Genomic DNA, 19,685 nt, shown 5'->3' on the forward strand with positions numbered 1-19,685 from the left:
GCATCAGCGACTGAGGCCATTCTCCTCTGTGCATATTGTCTGTAAACTGAGTGCGTTCTTTGGTTCGATTTTGTTTGTTGGATGAAAAACCCGAGTTTACAGGAAAAAAAACCCTTCCTAGCCTCTCCTGAGACCCACTACCTCACAGCTAGGGTCCTGGGGCCGCTCCTGTGGAACTTTGTCTTAGACGAATTCCTCGCCATGGATCTGGGTAGTGTGGAGGCCCAGGCCTATGCAGATAACTTAGTCTTGACCATCGAGACTGACAGCAGATCCTCCTTAGAATGCAAGCAAACGATGCCCTGCAAAAGCTGCTAGATTGGACGAAGCTACACTTGCTCAAACTAGCACCCGGCAAGACAAAATCGGTGCTGCTAAAAGGTACGCTAGACTTAAGGAGACCACCACAAATTAAGATTGAGAACAAAACAGTTAAGCTGTGCGAACAGATTAAATACCTAGGAATAATCCTGGACAGAAAATTAAATTTCAAGCCACACCTAGAATATATTAAACAAAAGATAAGAAGATACGCGGCCCTCGTCGCTAGAGTCGCTCGCAGGACTGGGGACTCAGATGTACTACCCTGTCTCTGTACTACAAAGCTTTCTTCATCCCTGCCATCACATATGGCTCCCCTGTCTGGTACGCGAGGGCAGCACTAGAAGTGAATAAACGGATCCTCGAAACCATTCAAGGACCATCCTCCTTACCATGTCGAGAGCAACCAGAACGATTAGCACGGCTGCCCTCTAAGTCCTAGTTGGAGTTCTGCCCCTGGATCTCGAAGCTACACGCTGTGGTCTGCTCTACCATCTTGCCAGAAACATATCGGCTACAATGTATGACCTCACCAATAAACGCAACTATGAGAAGAGAAGAATCACCGACCACCTCGTCGAGATTTGGCAGAGGAGATGGAGCAGCACAGAAAAAGGTGAAGTGACCAGAAGATTCCTCCCCACTGTCACCAAGCTGTACCCTAAGGCACCAGCGTGGTTTCACCCTGGTCGAAATACCACCTTCCTCCTTACAGGACACGGCCCGTTTAAAGCTAAACTTCACCAACTTGGCATCATAAATAACGCGGACTGTCCCTGTGGCAACCTGGAGTCCTGGAGACACTTAATGTTTGAGTGCGATTTGTATGATGACCTACGACTACACCTAATAACGGCAATCCAATATATCCCAGACAACCAAGAACCCAGACTGATAGACACTCAAGAGAACTACGAGGCACTCAGTCAATATACCCAGGATCTATTTTCTAGAAGAAAAACAATGATAGAAATACACCGAAGGCAACCCGACTAGAAAGAATGCAGGAGGTCAAAGAAGTAAAAAAAAAAAAAAAACTCACCATACCACAGAAAGACAAGACTTGAGGATGATTTAGATGGCCTACTATCGACCCAAAACTGCACTCCCTTGTGCGGTTTTTTTTTTTTTTTTTTTTTTTTTTTTCGGGGGGGGGGGGTATTTGCTCTTCTCCTCTCTGAAAATGGGGGGGGTCACCTTCCTATCCGACCCCCTCCTCCTTCCTATTTCATTCCCCGTCTACACCCTCCCTCCCATTACTTTCTCTTGTACAGCGACTGCCCCACATGTCCAAATTTAAATCACATCAAATTTTGCCCGACCTTTTAGGCTCTCTAGAAATAGTTCTTTCAGCGTAAAATCCCACGCAGCGCTTTCTAAATGCAATTTTACTTAAATCAACAGCGATAACGGCAACCTTTATTTTAGGTCCTAGTCACCGAAATCCCAAGAAAGTAAGTGGCAGGACCTGCCAGAGTATAATTAATCTCTTGGTACACCCGCCCGGGGTCCCCGTCGCTAGGTATGGTAACGCCGGGTCCCACTGGGGGCCCGGCGGCCAACAGGCCGGATGAACAATGGGCACAACAAACTACATACCACATGATCCATACATTATTTTTAAACCTCTGGCATAGACAGGGTACTGTCACTCGATACAAAGAACATACGCGGAGATGGGAGAAATCCGCGGAGCCGTCAGACCCTCAACATACCTATACCGACCTCAGCCACTTTGTGAAAAAGACCCATAAAAATTCCTCCCGTCTTCAATGGGACTCGAAATCAGTTATTTTTCACCATGTGTGGAGAGAACGGTGATCCAACCAACGTGCTACCCAAGAAGATCACTCTTATTGTTTAATATCAAAAATGCTTCATCCATTACAGTAAAGTTTCAGCACTTCGTATCTAGTGAGAAACGTTACTTTGGGCTACGACAGCCCACACACACCCACAGAACATTATTGTCCATGAATTACAGCACTCTGCATGGTTTTTGCCGTTTGTAAACTAAATCTCCATACGTTGGCAACACTGTCTTCAGTCATTTGTTTCTTGACCTTGAGAGATCCATGAAGCAAAGGTTTATCAGTGTAAGCTCAGTTTGATTTTGAGGATTTTCGTGTCAAACTTGCGCTGAGAAGTGAGTAAAATATCTTCGCGCAGATGCTTGAACTATCCCAACTTATTTTGTTATATTTGTCAAAGTTGTCCTCAAGCAAAGACGGCGCCTCCGTAGCCAGGAGCAGCAGTGCGTAGCACACACTTCTTGATTATACCGGGATTCCAGCCCGTCACCACCAAATACGGAGGATGCGGAAAGGTCAGGGAATGACCACCGCATATCTCCGGAGCAATATGGCCTTAGATGCTAATGCTCCTAAAAACCAAACAAAGACACGATATTACAGAACTTGTAAAAGATATGTATTGTGCTTATTTTTGAATGAAAATGTGACCAAGATAAACAATGGGTTTTCTGAACCTTTGTTGAAGCATTAAGATTGTGGAAAAATGGTAAAAAGAAGGAAATGCCATTTACTATTGCATGATTTTCTGGTAGCCTACAAAACACTAAGGCATTGTGTATCCTAATATTCCATCTACCATTAGAGAAGTTCCACATGGACATAACCTTCAGATTCAATGCGTCGCTTAGATTGAAGAATGCCGCAGCTGAGATTGTTGAAATTGAAGTCCACACCTGGAAACATGGAATCCAGCCCTCAACTGTTTTCACAACGTAAACTCGATGATCTGGTAAGAGATTTAAATTAACCGAAGAGATCTACAGAATTCCTTGGTTCTAGACTTAAGTGAAAAATCCTTCTAGGACACAGGAGTTTTTCTTATGGTGCAGACATGGAGAACTAGAACTAGTCCACTACTTTTCTAAGGACGATTCTGTTTTTTTGCAGTAACATAAATCACTTAATGAAATATGTAGGAATTAGTTACAATCCTACAACAGTGGAGACTCCTCTTTGACGAGTCAAAGAGGAGTCTCAAAGGTGTGTTGCTCCACAATGGAAATAAATATGGGTCAATTCCAATAGCTCACTCTGTGAATTTGAAAGAAACAGATGAGAACCTGAAGAAATTGTTGAAAAATATAGTTGGTCTGTGCTGACTTTAAAGTGATAGGCATATTACCTGGCCAGCAATATGGCTACACAAAAATACCTTGTTCTCTGTGTGAGTGGGACAGTCGTGAAAGAAGAAAAACTGGGATGTCAAAGTGTGGATAAAAACATGCAGTTTTTGCTTGGATCAAAGAACATAGTCGATAAACCACTGGTAGACCCCAAAACTCTCCTCCTTACACATCACATCAAACTGGGTTTTGTTAAACAGTTTTTGAAAGATTTATCTCCGGAAGGTCCCTGCTTCAACTACCTTTGTACTAAGTTCCCATCGATCACCGAAGAGAAGCTGAGACAAGATATTTTTGTTGGACCTCAAATTCACACACTGATGAGGGACCGAGATTTGAGGGAATTATAAGTAAAAGAGAAAAACAGGCATGGATTAGCTTCAGGTCTTGTTGAGAACTTCTTAGGGAACAATAATGATCCAGACTACAAAAATATATTGGCAAAATTCAAGAAGCTGGCTGAAAAATGAATGTCAAGGTATATTTTTTACACTCCCACATTGACTACTTCCCAGAAAGTCTAGGAACTGTTAGTGAAGAACAGGGTGACAGTTTTCACCAGGACATTAGAACGATGGAGATGAGATACTAGGGGAAGTGGAATATCAACATTATTCAGATTGACTATGGTTAAATGCTGAAGAGGGACTGTAGTTTTTTGAAATCAGCATTAGAAAATTATTCAGAAATACCCTTTTCTGAGAAAACAGTGAATTATTTTAGAAATGCAGAGAATTACAATCGGTGTCTGGTCGGTTTGCCTATTTGCTTGAATTAAAAAGAAACGACTTTTCGGGAGAGATACACCATGTTGTCCGCATCTACAACTGATTAATTTTAGCTGAAAGTTCAGAGAGTTTCGCTCGCTGGTAGCAAGTGAATATAAATCACTTAATGGAAAGAATTAAATGCATATCTCCTCAAGGACGCGAGGAATTTAAGGGATTTTCTGCAATGTGACCAGTTAGGTAGTCTCGTTCGAGAGTTTTCATGTCTTTTCTCCTGGAAACTTTTCTTCTGTGGTAATAAATAGGCAGCCTATCTCAGAATACACACATCTGTGTTAAGAAATCTTTGTGTGAAGATTTCCTCGAATCTGGCATGGGAATTGAGATAAACCTTTTCTAAACGAGTAACGAGAGAAACGCTACTATATCATCATGAATCGAGTGCATATCACGATTTATGAGAAATACTACTTGAGAAATTCTAATCCATCACTAAAAGAGCAAACGTCCGGATGCTAGGCATTTTGACGTCAACCCTAAGGAATGCTATTCACTTACATAAGCTGGGTAAATTTTCTGAAAACCAATACTCTACTAATGGCATTCCAGTTCCCAGAGTTTTTGATGCTAAAATATCTGGGAGTCCCATTTACGTCAGGATGTGTGTTTGATAAACATATACCGAATATGTTAAACCAAGCAAAAAAAAAAAAAAAAGGCGTCGTCAAACGTCAAGCATACAGATCCAAACATCCTTGGTTTTCTGTGTTTCTCTTTAAAGCAACTGTACCTCCCATATCAGAGTTTGCTGCCCCGATATGGAACACTCGCTGTGCAACTCTGATTCAGCAAATAAATAGAATTATTGCAACCGAATTCATCTATTGTCTTTTTAACGCAATCCTGTGTTCTCTCACCGAATTTGTGCAAGCTGCAATCTGTGGAAGCGCGGAACTATCCTGGATCTTCAGTTGCTGTATAATATATTCTCTGGATCACCTGATCTACCAGAATCTCCTGTGCCATCTTAACTTTCATGCACTGGCAGCAGCTGCTAAACAGATTTCTTTCTACATCAATAGATCGCAATTATAGATATCTAAGGACTATGGTACTTATAAACTAGCATGACCTGGATCCCTCTTTGGATAGGAAAGTGTTTCACTGGGCTATCTGGAACAGAATATCTGGTTGATGGTATCTTTATATGTTATGTTGATGAAATTTTCATAACGTGGGATTAAACAAAAGCATTGAACATTTTGTATTCTTTTCTTAGAGTGGACTGATTTCCTGATAAGACCGTGCCATCGTTGTAGATATAATTACTTTTAGATTTCATTTTATTTATTGCTTAATTTTTATAATCTTATGTTTTCAATAATGTTCTCTTGTAAACTTTAACTAGGCACATGCCTGTAGTGTATATTAGATTTAATAATTAATATAATAAAAACTGAAGACAGCTTTAAATATTTTGTACTTCTAGCACGTTTTGGCATTAGTTAGTAGACAAATTGAAATCTTAGTGGCCGCTGACAGGAGTAGAAAATATTAAGTACAATAATATTTTTTTACTCTTCTGTCAACAATATTTTTAAGCAGCTGTCTTTGAGCTCCTCTCATTATCACAGTTGACAATGATGCTACATCAGACTCAGTAACACTGAAAACATCTACAGATGTTATTATAGTCGGTAAGACTCCTAAAGTATCACTCACGATTTCGTGCAAGGTGGCATTGTCATAGTATAGAAGTGGGGGAGAAGGCCTTTCTTTATTCGAGAGACCGGCTGTTTGCCGAAGGCAGATACTTCGTCACGTTGGACTGTTGTTTTATTAGTTGTCATGCTTCTTCGAGAGAGGCAATAAAAGAGAAATCACTTCAGTAGACAACGCACGAACACCCATCTGCTGGCTGAGGTTTAGAATTCTTACAAGAAAGATAAGAAAACTATGAAAAAAAAAGCATCTGTGCAAATAAAGGACGGAGAGCATCCTTTAGGCTAGGTATTACTGTATAGCAGTAGCCCGATGATAGAAGCAGAAACAAAAAATAACTTCTGCAGGTCCTACTTAACTACATAACATTTCAGGAGATTCACAACCGTAACAATTTAACTGCTTCTGAATATTTTGCGTATTCCCGTATATTTCTAGAATTCAAATTCTTTCTGTGACTTTCGACTTGGACGACTTCTTAAGAAACCTTCCAAATAAAACTCTTGAAACTACTTACTACTTTATACCAAGGATTATAAGAAAATACGAGTTAGAAAAAAAAAATGCAAAAAGTAAACCACACATTAAAGACACTGTTTATTCAAAAATAAATAAATCTAAATCATAAAATAAGTCATATTCTCTGACAATATCAAAGTTATGATTGACCACCACAGGTGTGACTAATAAATATCGTTTAAAACTTGTCGTCCTAAACTCGTATGTATTTAAATGATTAATATACTTAAATGAGATTATATAATACATATGGATATTATATTTACTAATAATATTCATTCCGATTACGCTATTAAATCAGTTGCATGATATCAGAATATCCATGATGTGTTAAAGCCAATAATAGTACTAGTGCACCTTCAGTACTTTATAAATGTGGGTTAATCATTTGGTAATTACTCGCTCGCTTCCCAACTTCTAATGGATAATATCCATCTGACATTTCCTCCAGACATTTTACTCGACTCCTGGAAGATTGTGTCCAGAGCCATGCCGATTGAGTGTGGTTCAACAGCAGTTTCTTCAGGGGTGGATTGATTATTTTTGGGTTCATTCTCAAAATATTTACCGAACTATAACTTTTTGTTGTTGTTGTACTTCTTGGGAATATTTGGTGCATCAGCTACTCAATGACAGTTGCTTATTATAATTGATGTAACCCATTAACATCTCAAGACCATATTGATCCAGTTTGTTTTATCTTTATGTATGATATTTTAAATACAGGGAGTTGTAAAAATTTGGCAGACACCTAGTACAATAATTTTTTTAAAAAAAATTTAAACTGGCGTGTTCACGGGCCAATTTTCATGTTTTTCAGGCTGAAAAACTCTGAATAAAACATGGAGGAAACGTTACTTTCACCTCATGAGATTGCATAACTACAGTCCCGAGTGAAGAAACCTTTAAGAATTGCTCCAGTCTCTGAAGGGATTCGAATAGAGGCTTCTCCAAACGAGTGGCGTCGCGAAACACTATATTGTCGAGGATTAGGCAGTGGTATTCTATGGGCAAAAACCGTATGGGATCTTCGGCAGAAGAAAACATTCGAAAATGGCATCGCACCTTTGAGCACCTATTGTAAAATCAATGTACCAAAGTCTTTCGATTTCACTCAGACACAGGGGGGGTTTTCTTTTTCGGTTGCATTGCAGTATCTAAACGCAGCCACTGAAGGGTCGCAAAACTCAAAAATACAAATATTTCACAGCTTAAGGACAGAAATTGTTAATTGGGAAGCTTATTTCGACCTGTATTTCATTTATTAATAATGCCTTTGCCTATTGATAGCCACTATAGGTCGTCCTGCAATTATGCATGTCAAAGAGATAAATGTTGAATCGTTATTGGATGCACATTTTGATAAACTGTTTAAAAAAGCAAGATTCGCTAAATCACTAGAACTATTCTGTCAAAATACTATTTTCATAATGATGCTCTTTATATACTGCATAATATCAAATAACTGCAAGTGTGAATAAAGAGTTAACATGGGGAAAATAGTATTCTACCAAGTACAGTATAAACCTTTACAGTGGTTGAAATATTTCGAAGCAAAGATAAAAGCACGAGCATTATACGTCCCACCTGTAGCAAAATATAATACATCATAGTTAACCTCAACACGACAGAAAGAGTAACGTGACACATTTGCAGAATGATGGCAAATATATTTGGTTACATTATACAAAATGCTCGCCGCTTTTGTACCAATAGATTGTCTACGAAGATGGAAAAGAATCCTAGAGATTTTCATGAATTTTAAACGCGCCAAGAGACTTTGTTCGACACTACATATGATCTGTCATACATGGCAGTCAATGTGAAAAGAGTAAATTGAAAAAAAACTAGATTCTGAAGATAAATGACTGCCAAAAAAAGAGACAGATGGATGGCCGGAAGGCTGTAGTCAGACAGCCATAGCTTAAACATTCATGAGAAGACTACACGTTAATATGCAGATCAAGGAGAAAAACAGCTAGTGTATACTCGCTCAAGACAAAAAAATAATCTTTTTTTTGGGCATCACTGAAACAAGGTGATTACCTTAATAGAAGATGAATGGAAGTTTAATCCATCAACCAAAGTGGAATCATCACGATGTAACAATATAGGCAATCTTCGTAACTGGCTGCAAGGTTTGCAATGAGATGTCTACTCTCCTAACCTAGTAAAAACCTAAATCCACAACTTCATGTAACTCTCAGCAGGCAGACTCCATCCGAAACCACTAACACCTAAAGAGAAAACTGTGGCTACAATTTATATGTTCCTGACACGCTTCGGGCACATAAAACTGGTCAACTGGACTGAACTTAAAAGCCTTGGACAAAAAATGGACATTAACCGAAAGATTTATGGTAGAATTTCATAAACTGTTTCTATCCAGCGGGTTTGCTGATTACAGACCATTCTTTTATGTGGTAAACAGAGAACGTTTTCCTCGAAATCTAAAGCAGTACTAGGAAAGTACATTCTTGGGTTTTTAATTTCTAGGAGATATTTTACATTGTCAATTTTTTTAATCTTAGGAAAGACGTCACAAAACGATACATTTGATTGAATTTTTTTTTTTTTTAATTTGGTAGTTGTTGGCGCATCGGCTTCTGTGGCCATATTGCACCTCCCAAGGTTTTTGCAGTACTTTGATCCAAGCCCGAGGCGAGAATCGAACCCGCGACCTTTGGGTTGCCGGGCAGGTACTTTACCCACTCGGCTAGCCCGGTCGGCCCATTTGATTGAATCAAAAAGTAATTGATAAAGATGCGTGATCTCTGATAATCATTTTTTGAAGAAAGGGTATTATGAGGCTAGCGCATTATGGAGGTGAATCATTTAGTTTTCCAAACATCTATTTAATTTTGCTTTGAACACAACCCCCCTTATCCGTTTCATAATTTTCAAATAATAGGTATGACTAACTTCAGAAATTAACACCTCGGCTTAATTTTAACTCTTTTCTAGAAATCAAAATCCATGGAACCATCTTGTAAGAATCTTCAGAAAAATTTCCTCTCAAACTGAGTGTGGACACAAAGAGGTCTACAATTCCATTGGTCTTGCGAGTTTATAATCGTTCATTTTGTGGATTAATTTTCTTAAAACCAATATCTCTGATTAAAGTTTGGATCGATATTTATTGTCTTGGCAAGAGAAGGCCATCAAAGAGAGGCTAAAAGCTAAATACCTTTCTTCAACAGAATTTGCACCTCTCTTCACGATGTGGAGTAAATCACTATTTCAAAGAGCAAGATAAAAATAACTTCAGGATTTCCCACCTCAGTAAAACTCGTCAATAAGGATGAGTGAATTTTTCTCCACCTAATTAATAACTTACTTAAAAGTTTCCCTATTGCTGAAATTACCTGTAGATAAGCTCATGTAATCTTAATCAGAACCCGTGTACGAGATGGATCAATACAGTTTGCTGTTTATTCTGGTAAGTAAAGTAAAGGAAATTAAAAGTTTGAAATCCATGAACAGATTAAATGGAAATGAAGAATAAGATTACAGAAACAAAGATAGCCAAGACAACAACATTTAAATTGCAAGAATAAACTTCCCACCTGAGGAAAGGAAGTAAAAATAATTAACTGAGGAAATGGGCTACGCTTTTGCGAGAGAAAAAAAAATACACAAAGACGAAAACAAAACAGCCCACAGAAACCTTTGTAGAACCAAAATGAGTGAAATCTCAAGCAGCTTCTCTGTTAATACCCTTCTTCCTCCCTCTCTGATTTAAAAGATAATTGATAATTTGAATAACTTACTAATTTACAATCATAATCTTGCAGTGATGTATGCAATTTATTTTAATTAATGCGGTTATAAATAAAGACTTAAGAAATCGGTGCAATTGGCAGCAATTCAGATTAACCTTAGCTGCCATCGAACTAAGAAAAAACACATTTTTAATGCTAAAACTTTGTTCTCCAATTAATGTTTAAAAGATAAATGTTCGGGCTGATCATGAAAATAATAGGCAAGCTTTAGAAAAGGAATAAATAGCAAATACGAGTATTTACTTATCTCTCCTTCGATGCAAAGTCCTCATCGTTATCAACTGCAACTCTGAACTCTGGAAACAGTCTGGTCGGATGTTACACGCTCGTAGAGACGGCTTAGTGAGCGATACTAATGAATACCTTATACTTTTTGTAGACTTGGAAGATAAACTTAGTTTAGAATCTAAATGCCCTCGGTCGTGTGAACTATTTATATCTTGCTCTTAAAACCAGATCGCAGCATGCAGTCGGTGCTTGTATTAGACCAAGTAACGCGAGATCTTAAAATATGGACGTGAAGACAAGTACAGAAAAAGCTAGTCCTAGAAGGATAGTGCATGAAACGCTTTAGCGAAACAGACCGTGGAAGAATGTGCAACATTATTCATTATAATGCATAATGGAATAATGTGCATGGCGACAGCACCTGCCAAGTCGACTATTAACATGCTTTTATCCTGAAATCTTCTTTAACGTTTTGCTTCTCTGGGGCACTTCCTATACATTTAACTTTTTCATTGAACGGGAACTTTCTTTCTCTCTCTTTATATGATTTCCCTCTGAGACCATTTAAGTATTAGATCAATGTCAAGTGAATCGGCTCGATCTTCATTTACGACTGGAAATGTTACTACTGCAGACTGACTCACGTATCCATAAAATATCATTAGATCTGTACGTAATGCGAGGTCGAATTTATATTTAACAAATAATAGTAGAGGAATTATGATTAAAATAAAGTTGATTAAAGAAATATTGGTCTTAGACCATAGGTTCTGCAAGGTATGAATAGATATACCACCACAGATTCTATTAATCTAATCACGAGCCAAGTTGATATTAACTTAACTTCATGGATGAAACAAAATGACTGATGGAAACTTTCAAAACTACTCTTAAATAATGAAATTGTGTTTTAAAGTTTCTATTAGGAAAAGTGAGTTGTAGGAATGCTTTTGTAAGTGGCTAGAGAAAGGCTATTTGGCGGCGAATAGACTACTCTGAGAAAGATATTCCAACAGCGTGCATTCTGTTGTCATGAACATACAGATATATTTACCTAAATTTTTATTGTGCTAGTTTGAGATGATCATTTCACTTTTACAATGTATAGGTTTTTGTTTGCTATTTTATTTTGTTTTAAAGAATTAATTTAATAACGTTGAAAACATCAGTTATATATGGTGGGCATACGCTATTCACTGCATAGAGAGAAACGGTTCGTTTTATTTGAAAAAAAACTGAAAATGTTTCGTTAAAAATTCATCAAGTCATGTAACTGCTAGATGGCAGGGCTGAAAAGTGTAATTTAAAAATGGCGTCGCCATAACAGAAAGCAATGGATGTGCTGTGGTACTGGGAGCTTAAATCTGTTATTAAAGTACAAACATTACAAGTTGGAATGTGGAGAGAAAACACCTAAGCCAATTTATACAACGGTGGTTGAAAATGTAATGCAATTTTCAAGAAACAGGAAAGGTTATTGCACTTGAAAGAGACAGGTGGACATTCTGTTGAGACCGGGACAGCAGATGGGTTCATGATGCCTTTCGTAAGAAGGTATTAATGCTTGTACAAAGCCATTTTTGAGTCGTTCTTTGATTAAAATAAACCGGTTTCTCTTTATCTGGTGTCCTTTCCTTTTTTCTGCGGTTTTTAATGTGGTAAAATAATATATACCTACCATGTATATCTCATGATTTCAATTATCTTAAATTAATTCTTTAAGATCTAAATATAAAATAGCAAAGAAAAAAAAATGCTCTGCATTGTGAAAGTGAAACGGTTATCACGAACAACTGGCATAAAAAAAATGGCCCAGAAAAATACACCTGTATAATTCATTAGAATACACCAGTAAAATCGAAAACAACATCACGCAAATCAAAGGTAGCTTAATGGTCAGGACATATTTCACGTGGTTTCGTCTAGGCTCATTTGTTGTGCAAAAAACCAAGAAGGTTGACCTGACACTTTGGGTAAATCTCCCTGCATTGCTGGAATTTTCAGAAGAAAACTGCAGCAGCATTTAACTGCGTGTTACAAAATTCTGTCACTACAGCAGCGATTTGAGACCAATACAGTGGAACACATGCACGATATTCTGTGGCAACAACTGAAAGTACTTAGCTGCCCAAATTGTGGACAGATTCCCTGCGTTTCATTTGAATCGCCGGCAAAAGTTCAGAAATTCTTTTTAAATGAAAATGGTACAAAAAATAAAACTATTTTTTTGTCTTCATGAAAATTGCAATTATAAAATAAAATAAAAATTTGAATAAAAAACTGTTTCGCTAACATAAAGAATATGCTTAACAATGATTTTTAACTCATGTTACTCTCATCAGAATCTACACCACACATGATCACTTTTGTGATCGTATGTGGTGTTGAGTGCTAAGGTATATTCAACAAGCTTAGCTGTGAAATTTGATTGTCTTATATACATCATAACTCTTCATTAAAGTAACTTAAGTCGAAAGGAAAGGTGTGAAAAGTAAAGTTTATATAATGCGGGCCTATATACATATATCCATTTAAAACGAAACTAAAATTCGAAATGGCTTATGTACATCCCATCCACATGACAACTGATTTAAAGTTAAGTATTGACTTTCTCGGAGAATACTCAGTCGCAACCTGAACTTTAATTTTTAATCCGTTAAAAGTGGCATAAAGTAGCAATGTCTTTTTTGTCATGAGCGCTGCCATTTACTCGAGAGATTTACTATGCGTCCATCTGGTTTGAAAAGGATACTTGGAATGCATAATAGCACCTCTTGTAAGAGTAATAATTGAAAAAAAAATGAAATGCACAACAAGAATATGTGCTCTTCTTGGGTAAAACGCGTGATGCTCCATCTGAAATTAAAACGACAATATGAATCGGTAAACGAATTCAGGATCAGTTCGTAGGAGCTAGCCCGAACAGAATACGAATTACTTGTTCACATTCCGTTAGACATTCTTCCTCTGAAATTTTATATAAGTTGCGTGTGAGTGAGTCACTCACACTTGGTCCTCCATCACAGTAAAGTGGTTTTGCCACCTGTCATCCGTTTGGAGGGATTTGGGTTCGAGTTCCGTCGTAGCCCAAGCGCAATATGGCCTAAGTCGCTTATGCGCCTAAAACCTAAGAATATCACGTATAGCCGCATATTTTAAAAATTAAAATCTGCATTAAAACTCTCATACATAGGGTTCCATGTTAAACAAGGAAATCATATACTGAAAACAGAATAAAAAAAAAATTGACATGCTTGTTTTGGGGACTGAATTGTAATTGTTTATTCTCAAAAAGAATCTCATGTGTCTCATTTGATTTGAAGAGCGGTTAAACACGAGCTTTCAGCGTTTAAACTCCAGCTCATGAGTTGTCGCACCAGAGGACTTATTCACTTACACGTAGTAACCGTAACACTCACTTTCAACTGCTGCGATTTTAATCTTCAATTCTGCTCAGATCGTAGAGACGTCGAAACTGACTCGATGGCTGTTGCTGCTCATCAGATAAAATCAGTCGGTGGAATGACAAATATCGTTATGAACTCGCATCGTTGCAATGAAAAGAGCGCCAACAGAAACTCAATATTACTCTGTAAAAGCCCTTTCGTCTGGATCAATAATTTGCTTGAAATCATAGGATGAATTATTCATGATGAGAGAGAGACTACTTCCAAAATCCAAGACTACATTTCTATTGGCCTCCTTTTATCCATAAATTATGGGCTTCTGCGAAGTGAAGAACATAGTGAAGGTCAAGAAACATCTGGAAGAATAATTTATTTAAAAATATATCATATATAGATCAATTTATTTTTATAAAAAGGCAAGTCAAATCAAAACGAGGCTCTTTATCAATAATTGGTACTTTATTTTTAAAAAAGTAAAAAAGCGTCCTCTCTGCACGCCAGCTTTTTATAACCTGCTCAGGAGCTTAAGATGCTGTTAGCGGCATTTGACGGCTCATAATAATAGAATCAGGAGCCGACTTCACCAGATAAACACTTTCATCATCAAGAAGCTATCTGAACTGCTTTAAACTAGTTATTAATTCTTTCTAAATCAACACAAATGATTCTTTCCATCAATCGCAACATCCCAATTTTCAAACATCAACTGGTATCCTGGACAGAACTGACCTCTAGATTGATCGATATTTATTACTTAAAACTGACCTATAGAGATCACACTGGCAGGCTTCAGTTTAAAGTGGTTGGATGCGATGGCTAGAAAGAAAATCAACTGGTCCTTTTCTGAGCATCTGCCGCCTATGTAAACGCAATTCTAATTTATACAGCAGAATGCTGAGGTGGGATGCATACAGATCTGAAATCCTTTTACACAAATGACCGGACAAACGCATTCACACTGAAGATTTAAAAGTTCCTTCTTCAACTAGGTAAAGAAAGAAGACTGGTCTTTATAGTAAATATGATGGTCGAACTAATCTCGTAGCCAAACCTCTGGGAAATTTGCTTTTGGCAGACTTCGAAATCCTGCTGCAGACTTTCTACAGACTTTCCTCCTCTTGACGTTCATGGCCAATAAGGAGTACAACACAAGCATGTTCAATGCCTCCACCATTCAGACGATGTACGTCTTAAGCAATACCTGATGCAAAAATAAAGGTGAATCAGTATTAAGCATGTATTACCTACGAGTGAACAGATCTCGTAGAGTTGTGCTAGCTTGGGTCGCCACACGTTACTGTGGACACTGTAGTGTTTCTGTTGTTGCGCATATAGAACAGCCAACATGCCCTATGGTTTAATAAAAGCATTAGTACTAATCCCTATATTTACACCACTGACGGCCCATAAATTAAATTTAGGCAACTGGTTTTCATTACTCTCCCTCATAGATTAGGCTAGAGCTATTTATATAAGCTTAGGAAAATGAGGCCATAAGGTAGCAGTATTATTATTTCTTTTGAAAATTCATATTCTTCTCATAATTATTTTCTTTACACAATGTATATTTTAACTTCGGTCAGAAACACGTCTTTTTCCCTCCCATATGGCGAAAGAACAGCGATACTGAAAACCTTGCTAATCCACAAGGATTAAATAAGAGTATATTAGAATTTATATATAATCAATAATGTTGAAATCATTAATGTTTTGTGGACAAACTTTCGCATTCTTCTCGACTTCAGGGCCATGGTATAAATTTTATACCATGGCGCTATTGACAGATTAGTACACAGATTTCGCTTTAAAAAGTTGGCAGAGTTCTAAAAGTTTCTGACTTATGGCCTTAGATGCCACTGCACCGAAAACACCAAACGAATAAATTTTCAGTAAAATATTCAATAACCTTTCAATACGCGTACCTGCAATTGTTTCAAAGTTACTGGCATTAGACTAATTTCAACTGGAATTGCAAATAACACAGTCCGTTGATTCCACTTTTTTTCTCTCCAATTTCAACTAGGAATACCATTCAAGCGAAGATCAATAGTTTAGATTCAATACCTAGAAGAAATTTTAGCTGTGAAGACTGTGATTCATCCAAAGGCTGCAGATATGCCATTCTCATATTTCTCCAATACGAAGAAAAACTAGATTTTCTTTTAGGTAATTTAGTGTGAAATGAGGAAAAGTCTTTCTTAAATTCCAGCAGTTCTATTCACTGCTGCACAGGACATTTTTAAGAGCAAAACAAATCATTTATTTCACAGTCGTGAATCCTAGCTCAAATAACAGTTCCCATAGCTATAAACGAGTTCGTAGGTCATCGCGAAAGGAAAATGGAACTATACAATGTACAGAAGAGTAAACTTTTTAAAAAGTTGCAAAAATCCTTACCATATTCCAAATATTTTACATTTCAGCTATACTGGCGATTTAATAAGTGCAATAGATTTTAGCGCCTTCGAAAGGTTCTTCTTGCTACAGCAGAGATCATTAGCATATGCAAGACCTACCAGTCGTCCTGGAACGGCTTCTCCTTGATGATGCACCATGTGATGTAATTCGTTATCTCAAGTAAGTGAGGTCGGTACTGAAGCGAAAGAAGAGAAATCTTTTGGGATTAACAAGCGGCCAACCATGGTTTGCTGCTGACGTTGCTTCCGTGTGTCGTGATTGTCCTTAGAGAACGATAGCAGAGATTGTTTCTAACTAGTGTAATGAGTCTGTTTATTTAAATTGTTCGGAGATTATAGAAAGAGACGTTTAAAAATGTAACCAAAATTCGCTGTACTAAATCGGTCTCTCCATGTATCTAACTGAATTCTAGAGAATACCATTACTGAGCACAATTATAATTCATCACATTGTAGCTCAAATATTTGTTATTTTAGGTGTACCCATTCTGGCCATCAGCACATTACAGTACTTGTGATATTTGCATTTTCCCTCATCTCAATTCTTAATCACATGGTTTCACAAAATAGAAGAGTCCTTGCTACACATCAGAATTCATTGGTTAAAGCTGCAACTAAAAGTTCAAGTAACTTTAAATTAAGAGTTCACACGGCTCTTCCACGCTCAAACGAAATTACTTAAACTCAAACTAACTGTCAACGTCAATGATTTCGTTTGAATGCGTGGCACACTGAAATTCTCTCAAATCTTCTGTAGAAGATCACTCAATTATATTCAGTTAGAAGAGAATCATGATTATGACTATATAAAACTGAATAATATGCTACATATTTAATAGGGTGTATGATGAGAACACTTAGTCAAAATTTTCATTATTATCCCACTCCTGTACCATTATAGTTGATCATATTCGAGCAAAGCGGGATTTCTAAGAGAAGGATTGATGTACCGGAATTATTATCCGCCCATGCGCAATCGGATTAATGGTCGAATATTTAGCTGAACCACTCATCTGAAGAATATTTCACCTTAGAAGTATCCATCAAATCCTACGAGTAAAGAAAAAGACGGCCACTTATCAATTTTGTAAAATTAGAACTGTTCCAATTAAACTAATCTCTCCCTTGACTCCTGGTGCCGGGAACCGTGATCCTTCTCAAATCAATAGACAAAGAAGAGATTCATGTGAACGCCATCATTTGTTACTCGTTTGTCGAAGTTTCTTGTCCCTAAATTACTCCCAGTTCTGGTAGAGAAATGTTTGTAAAATGTAGCTGGATCACTCAAGACAGTAAAACGATTACAATCTTGCTAGCAGTTTTACCGAACATCAGCATCTTGGACCGCAAAAGCTCTAGTCAGAATCACTAATAATAGCGCACAATTCCATTTAAAGTTACTGCCCCCCGATTCGCTCTGTATAACTCTTTTGAACGTCTCCGAAGAAGAAATACAAGAAGCTCAAAACTGATCGATTAAAAAGACCTACTGGCTAAAAGAACATTAAGTCTAAAAATTGAGTTCACGTGTAGACAAAGGCTGGATTAACTTCATAATATAAGTATCCAGCTTTAGCATGTTAAAGCTGGGTATTTCAATTATCGCATTCATCTAGATATACCAAACCAAATCCCATAGAGGCTAGAAGTGCCAGAAATTATAGCCGTTCCAGACAACATAACGAGTAACCACGATATACAACTAAAGATCGACAGAGCATATTGAAGCCGACTGTACCCTGACTAAAGCCATGTGTCTTTATCTATACTAACTGCCGTTGCCGCCTTACATACCTTTGGAAACTATGTAAAAAAAAAACACACATTTCTTCAAGTCAGAAGACTTGGAAGGAACCAGGGCTTTTCTACAAGATATGCAAGCCATTGTTGTGGAATATTAGGTTCATTAATGACTTAACCATATTGCTTCGTACATGACTCTGTAATTTACAATACTCTGTATATTGTATCTGTAAATTGCATGTGTTCCTGTGGCCGATTTGCCTTCTTACTAGACATAAAACCCAATATCCTTGGAGAAAACCATGCAACCGTCGCCTGAGACCGACTAACCGAGCCACGTTGTGAAAAAAATCCATAAAATTCTTCGAGTCATTGAGGAGATTCCAACTTGTTACTTTTCCACCCTGTTTTGGGGAGGACGATGCTATCTGTGTACCTTGCTACCCGGGAGAGGTGTCACACAATGTAGAAGGCCAGCGATCGTAATCTTCATGCTAATCACGAAAGTAGTCAGCTGTTGCCTGAATATTTAGATGGGAAACTGCTATTCAACATTAGCACAGGTATGAGAAACCTCAGGATAGTGTCAATATTTGTGGAAAGTGTTTACAGCATTAGCTACCTCTTTGTAAACTGACGTAACACGAGACAGTACACTATTAGAGATTCTGACTCTTTACACTGTGGCCATTATTATGAAGGTTCTGAAGCAAAATATATACTTGGATAACTCCTCTCCGTGAAGATTAAGGTTTAATATATATATATATATATATATATATATATATATATATATATATATATATATATATATATATATATATAGAGAGAGAGAGAGAGAGTGAGAGAGAGAGATGTATTATTGCTTGTGCGAACTATGTAGGATTAATATTGCAGTTGGGCCGTTCGCGACCAAGAGTTTTGGGGAAATGTCACAAATGAGTAATAGAAGTAGAGCCCAACGTAACCGATCATTTTTTGTATAAAAGAATAAATAAAATAAAAAAATAATGTAATCAAAACAATAATTGTCGCCTTTCGGATAAAAATATATTTTAAAGAAATTCAAGATAAACACTGATCCTGAACTACGATTGATAAACTGCCATATAGCTCTCAGACAAACGATTTCCTGATTCTAACACACGCACTTTGTTCGAAAATAATGAATGTAGTTAGTTATCTCGGCCACGAGATGGAATGGAATACTCATTGCTTATCTATTTATATAAAGCATCGTTCAAGTCTTGTGTGATTATGAAGCTCCTATTCTTATCCACACGGTATTTTCCGGACACCAACTCGAGGATCTATCCGAAAACCTAGAATTCCATGTATGTGTGTGTAGTCAATAGATTTCCCATTTGATCTTAGGTGTCGTTGGTTTTAGGCACATTAAAACTGAGTCCATATTGTGCCATATATAATACGTCTTTAAATTGCGTATGTTCTGTGGTCGATTTCTGTTTGCTGGACGAAAACCCCGAATTTCCGGGAGAAAATACCATGATAACCTCGTCTCAGACTGACTAACTCAGCCATGTTTTAAAAAACCCATTGTTTTGTGTCTGATTACTGCTGAAACGGCTTCCTCACAATCTGTGATGTCTTCGCGAAAAAGGATACAGGAAAAGTACTTTAGATGCACTGACATCAAAAGT

Source organism: Mastigoproctus giganteus, chromosome 11 (assembly GCF_048544385.1).
Source record: "Mastigoproctus giganteus isolate SK-2022 chromosome 11, ASM4854438v1, whole genome shotgun sequence".
Taxonomy (NCBI): Eukaryota; Metazoa; Arthropoda; class Arachnida; order Uropygi; family Thelyphonidae; genus Mastigoproctus; species Mastigoproctus giganteus.